Below are 6,945 nucleotides of genomic sequence, written 5' to 3' on the forward strand. Positions count from 1 at the left end.
GAGGCTGCGTGCTCTGTCCTATCTATGAGGTGTCTCTTGATGATGTGTTCATAATGGGTATGAGTATAAGGAGTCTGAGTGTTGCGGTGAATGTCTTTCATTTTGTCGTGTGCTATGGTCATAACTCGTAGTACTCTGCCAATATAACACAACCCTTCAGAGCTCGGCGTAAGCCACTTGTATGCTTTCCTTCCACATATGAACTAGGCATCATCTGGGAGAACATAAGGGACAAAATGCAACAACACCATATCACATATCTTCATTATAAAGAAACCGGCCCCCAGTCCTCTCATTTGCTCAGTACAAGTGTCGGGCTGGATGATGTGGGCACAATACCCCTGCGACACTTTTCCAGCCCACATGGTTTTGAGCCCACGTGTATACCTGTACCGAAAATACTTCCCACTTGTGGCTATCTTACGTACAAGTTCGGAGTTGATAGGTATATTATCAGCTCTATGTGAAAAGGTCATTGTCTGGTTATTCCATGTCACTCCCCAATTTCCTGGTTTCCGGAAATTGGACACGTTATAGCACAACAGTGACCTATCTACGTGGTACTGGTGGAGCTTCAAGCTAGGGGGCCTAGATATATTGAATTTATTATCCACCGGTCTCCCACCTCGTAATTCGAGTACCTCATCTATTGTTAAAGGGTATGGCACTAATCCCGACTTACTCTGTCCTTGAGGTACTTGGGAGCACACCCAGCATTCTGTTTGGTTTAAGACCGTACCCACTAATGAGTGGTAATTACTCAAAGGATGTCCGCTCATGTCGATATTACTGTTTGGCTGACATCTCTAGATGCACCCTTCCCAATGAAACGTCCTCGCATGAAACCTGCCGAAGGGGATGGTCTCGTAGGTCGCCACCATTTTCCCCAGTACTCGAGTGCATTGATGGACCGACACTCTTTTTGGTTTTAACAGGTCTCTGACCATGTTCTAGAGCTCCTGGGCTTTTTACATTGGGAGAAAAAATAAGATTTTAAACCTACCGGTAAATCTTTTTCTCGTAGTCCGTAGAGGATGCTGGGGACTCCGTAAGGACCATGGGGATAGACGAGCTCCGCAGGAGACATGGGCACTTTAAGAATGACTTTAGGTATGGGTGTGCACTGGCTCCTCCCTCTATGCCCCTCCTCCAGACCTCAGTTAGAGAAACTGTGCCCAGAGGAGACGGACAGTACGATGAAAGGATTTTTGTTAAACCAAGGGCAAGATTCATACCAGCCCACACCATTCACACCGTATAACTTGTGATAAACTAACCAGTTAATAGTATATAAAAACAACATAGCATCAGTCAGAGACCGATGAAAACTATAACATAACCCTTATGTAAGCAAAACTATATACAAGTCTTGCAGAAGTAGTCCGCACTTGGGACGGGCGCCCAGCATCCTCTACGGACTACGAGAAGAAGATTTACCGGTAGGTTTAAAATCTTATTTTCTCTTACGTCCTAGAGGATGCTGGGGACTCCGTAAGGACCATGGGGATTATACCAAAGCTCCCAAACGGGCAGGAGAGTGCGGATGACTCTGCAGCACCGATTGAGCAAACAGGAGGTCCTCCTCAGCCAGGGTATCAAACTTATAGAACTTTGCAAAGCTGTTTGAACCCGACCAAGTAGCAGCTCGACCCCTCAGGCAGCCGCCCAAGACGAGCCCACCTTCCTAGTGGAATGGGCCTTGACCGATTTTGGTAACGGCAATCAAGCCGTCGCATGCGCCTGCTGAATCGTGTTACAGATCCAGCGAGCAATAGCCTGCTTTGAAGCAGGAGCGCCAACCTTGTTGGCTGCATACAGGACAAACAGGGCTTCTGTTTTTCTGACTCTAGCCGTTCTGGCCACGTAAATTTTCAAAGCCCTGACCACATCAAGGGACTCGGAATCCTCCAAGTCTCGTGTAGCCACAGACACCACAATAGGTTGGTTCATATGAAAAGATGACACCACCTTAGATAAAAATTGAGGACAGGTCCGCAATTCCGCTCTATCCATATGGAAAACTAGATAGGGGCTTTTATGAGACAAAGCCGCCAATTCCGACACTCGCCTAGCCGAAGCCAAGGCTAACAACATGACCACCTTCCAAGTGAGATATTTTAACTCCACCGTTTTAAGTGGTTCGAACCAGTGCGACTTAAGGAAACTCAACACCACGTTAAGGTCCCAAGGCGCCACCGGAGGTACAAAAGGAGGCTGAATATGCAGCACTCCCTTCACAAAAGTCTGTACTTCTGGGAGAGAAGCCAATTCTTTTTGAAAGAAAATGGATAAGGACGAAATCTGAACCTTAATGGAGCCTAATTTTAGGCCCAAATTCACTCCAGTTTGTAGGAAGTGAAGGAAACGGCCCAGATGGAATTCTTCCGTAGGAGCATTCCTGGCCTCACACCAAGAAATTTTTTTTCGCCATATATGGTGATAATGTTTAGCTGTCACGTCCTTCCTAGCCTTTGTCAGAGTAGGAATGACCTCATACGGAATGCCCTTTTCCGCTAGGATCCAGCGTTCAACCGCCATGCCGTCAAACGCAGCCGCGGTAAGTCTTGGAACAGACAGGGCCCCTGTTGCAACAGGTCCTGTCTTAGAGGAAGAGGCCACGGATCTTCTGTGAGCATCTCCTGCAGATCCGGATACCAGGCCCTTCGTGGCCAATCTGGAACAATGAGAATTGTCTGTACTCCTCTTTTTCTTATTATTCTCAACACCTTTGGGATGAGAGGAATAGGAGGAAACACATAGACCGACTGGAACACCCACGGTGTCACTAGGGCGTCCACAGTTACCGCCTGAGGGTCTCTTGACCTGGAGCAATACCTCTGCAGCTTTTTGTTGAGGCGGGACGCCATCATGTCTATCTGGGGCAGTCCCCACTGACTTGCAATCTGTGCGAAGACTTCCTGATGAAGTCCCCACTCTCCTGGATGCAGGTCGTGTCTGCTGAGGAAGTCTGCTTCCCAGTTGTCCACTCCCGGAATGAACACTGCTGACAGTGCGCTTACATGATTTTCCGCCCAGCGAAGAATCCTGGTGGCTTCCGCCATTGCCACTCTGCTCCTTGTGCCGCCCTGGCGGTTTACATGAGCCACTGCGGTGATGTTGTCTGACTGGATCAGAACTGGTAAGTCGCGAAGCATGGTCTCCGCTTGACGAAGGGCGTTGTATATGGCCCTCAGCTCCAGGATGTTGATGTGAAGACAAGTCTCTTGACTTGACCAAAGACCCTGGAAGTTTCTTCCTTGTGTGACTGCTCCCCAACCTCGGAGGCTCGCGTCCGTGGTCACCAGAACCCAGTCCTGAATGCCAAACCTGCAACCCTCTAGAAGGTGAGCACTCCACAGGAGAAATACCCTGGCCCTGGGGGACATGGTGATCAACTGATGAATCTGTAGATGTGACCCGGACCACTTGTCCAGTAGGTCCCATTGGAAGGTACTCGCATGGAACCTGCCGAATGGAATGGCCTTGTAAGATGCCACCATCTTTCCCAGGACTCGAGTGCAGTGATGCACTGAAACCTGTTTTGGTTTCAATAGGTTCATGACCAGAGTCATGAGTTCTTGAGCCTTTTCCATTGGAAGATAAACCCTTTTCTTGTCCGTATCCAGAATCATGCCCAAGAAGGTCAGACGAGTCGTAGGAACCAGCTGCGACTTCGGGATATTGAGAATCCAGCCGTGTTGCTGTAACACCTTCAGTGAAAGTGACACGCTGTTCAGTAACTGCTCTCGTGATCTCGCTTTTATGAGAAGATCGTCCAAGTACGGGATAATTGTGACACCCTGCTTGCGCAGGAGCACCATCATTTCCGCCATTACCTTGGTGAAAATTCTCGGGGCCGTGGAAAGCCCAAACGGCAACATCTGAAATTGGTAATGACAATCCTGTACCGCAAATCTCAGGTACACCTGATGAGGTGGATATATGGGAACATGAAGGTATGCATCCTTTATGTCCAAAGATACCATAAAAACCCCCCCTTCCAGGCTGGCGATGACCGCCCTGAGCGATTCCATCTTGAACTTGAACCTTTTCAAGTATAGGTTCAGGGATTTTAAATTTAAAATGGGTCTGACCGAACCGTCCGGTTTCGGGACTACAAACAGGGTTGAGTGATATCCCCTCCCTTGTTGAAGTAGGGGAACCTTGACCACCACCTGTTGAAGATACAATTTGTGAATTGCATTTAACACTATCTCCCTTTCTGGGGGAGAAGTCGGCAGGGCCGATTTGAAAAACCGGCGAGGAGGCACCTCTTCGAATTCCAGCTTGTAACCCTGAGAAACAATTTCTATTGCCCAGGGATCCAACTGTGAGTGAACCCAGATGTGGCTGAAAATTCGAAGACGTGCCCCCACTGGGGCGGACTCCCTTAGCGGAGCCCCAGCGTCATGCAGTGGATTTTGTAGAGGCCGGGGAGGACTTCTGTTCCTGGGAACTAGCTGTGTTGTGCAGCTTTTTTCCTCTGCCCTTACCTCTGGCAAGAAAGGACGCACCTCGTACTCTCTTGTTTCTTTGTGACCGAAAGGACTGCATTTGATAATGTGGTGCTTTCTAAGGCTGTGAGGGAATATAAGGCAAAAAATTTGATTTACCAGCTGTAGCTGTGGAGACCAGGTCCGAGAGACCTTCCCCAAACAATTCCTCACCCTTGTAAGGTAAAACCTCCATATGCCTCTTTGAGTCGGCATCACCTGTCCATTGCCGGGTCCATAGGACTCGTTTAGCAGAAATCGACATAGCGTTGATTCTAGAACCCAGTAGACCAATGTCTCTTTGAGCATCTCTCATATATAATATATATATATATATATATATATATAAGACAGCATCTTTTATATGTCCTAAGATGGTATCCTTATCCAGGGTTTCAATTTCCGCTGATAAGGTATCTGTCCATGCTGCTACAGCGCTACACACCCAAGCCGACGCAATAGCCGGTCTGAGTAAGGTACCCGAATGTGTGTAAATGGACTTCAAGGTAACCTCCTGCTTGCGATCAGCAGGATCCCTGAGGGTAGCCTTATCTTGGAATGGCAGCGCTACCTTTTTGGATAAGCGTGTCAACGCTTTGTCCACCCTAGGGGAGGATTCCCACCGTATCCTGTCCGTTGGCGGGAAAGGATACGCCATAAGAATCCTTTTGGGAATCTGCAGTTTTTTGTCTGGAGATTCCCAAGCTTTTTCACATAACTCGTTCAGCTCATGTGAGGGAGGAAAGGTTACCTCAGGTTTCTTTCCCTTATACATGTGTACCCTCGTGTCAGGGACAGGGGGTTCCTCTGTGATATGCAAAACATCTTTTATTGCAATAATCATATATCGAATACATTTAGCCAATTTTGGCTGTAACTTTGCATCATCGTAGTCGACACTGGAGTCAGAATCCGTGTCGGTATCTGTGTCTACTATTTGGGATAGTGGGCGCTTTTGAGACCCCGAAGGTCCCGGCGACATAGGGACAGACATGGGTTGACTCCCTGGCTGTTCCCTAGCTTCCGCTTTGTCTAATCTTTTGTGCAATAAATTTACATTAGCACTTAAAACATTCCACATATCCATCCAGTCAGGTGTCGGCTTTGTCGACGGAGACACCACATTCATTTGCTCCTCCTCCTCCTCTCTAAGAAAGCCTTCTACCTCAGACATGTCGACACACGCGTACAGACACACCACACATTCAGGGAATCCTCTTATCTGCAGACAGTTCCCCCACAAGGCCCTTTGGAGAGACAGAGAGAGAGTATGCCAGCACACACCAAGCGCTAAATGACCCAGGAAAAAACACACAATATGTTTACCTAGATAGCGCTGTATGTATTTTGCGCCAAATATGTGCCCCCCCCCCCCCCTTCTTTAAAACCCTCTTTCACTGTGGATAAGCAGGGGAGAGTCCGGAGAGCTTCCTCTCAGTGCTGTGGAGAAAATGGCGCTGGTGAGTGCTGAGGAAGAAGCCCCGCCCCCTCGGCGGCTGGCTTCTGTCCCGCTCAAATATCTAAAAACCTGGCTGGGGCTCTTTATATATACAGTGCCCAGCTGTATATATATACTTTTGCCAGAAAACGAGGTTTATTGCTGCCCAGGGCGCCCCCCCTGCGCCCTTACAGTGACTGCCGTTTGTGTGTGCTGTGTGGGAGCAATGGCGCACAGCTTTACTGCTGTGCGTTACCTCAGTGAAGATCTGAAGTCTTCTGCCGCCTCTGAAGTCTTCTTTCTTTTCATACTCACCCGGCTTCTATCTTCCGGCTCTGCGAGGAGGACGGCGGCGCGGCTCTGGGACGGATGGCGAGGGTGAGACCTGCGTACCAATCCCTCTGGAGCTAATGGTGTCCAGTAGCCTAAGAAACAGAGCCTAACATTAAAGTAGGTCTGTTTCTCTCCTCAGTCCCTCGATGCAGGGAGTCTGTTGCCAGCAGGCTCCCTGAAAATAAAAAACCTAACAAATATACTTTCTTTCAGGAAACTCAGGAGAGCTCCCTGTAATGCACCCAGTCTCCTCTGGGCACAGTAGTAAACTGAGGTCTGGTGGAGGGGCATAGAGGGAGGAGCCAGTGCACACCCATACCTAAAGTCTTTCTTAAAGTGCCCATGTCTCCTGCGGAGCCCGTCTATCCCCATGGTCCTTACGGAGTCCCCAGCATCCTCTAGGACGTAAGAGAAACCCTCTTTTGTTCCGTGTCCAGAATCATGCCTAAGAAAGATAGCCGAGTTGTTGGAACCAACTGTGACTTTGCTAGATTTAGAATCCAGCCACGTTGCTGCAACACTCCCAGGGAGAGCGCCACGCTTTTCAGCAACTGATCTCTCGATCTCGCTTTTATCAGCAGATTGTCCAAGTACGGGATAATTGTGACTCCCTGCCGGCGCAGGAGCACCATAATTTCCGCCATTACCTTGGTGAGAATCCTCAGGCCGTGGAAAGCCCAA

Source organism: Pseudophryne corroboree, chromosome 6, assembly GCF_028390025.1.
Source record: "Pseudophryne corroboree isolate aPseCor3 chromosome 6, aPseCor3.hap2, whole genome shotgun sequence".
Lineage (NCBI taxonomy): Eukaryota > Metazoa > Chordata > Amphibia > Anura > Myobatrachidae > Pseudophryne > Pseudophryne corroboree.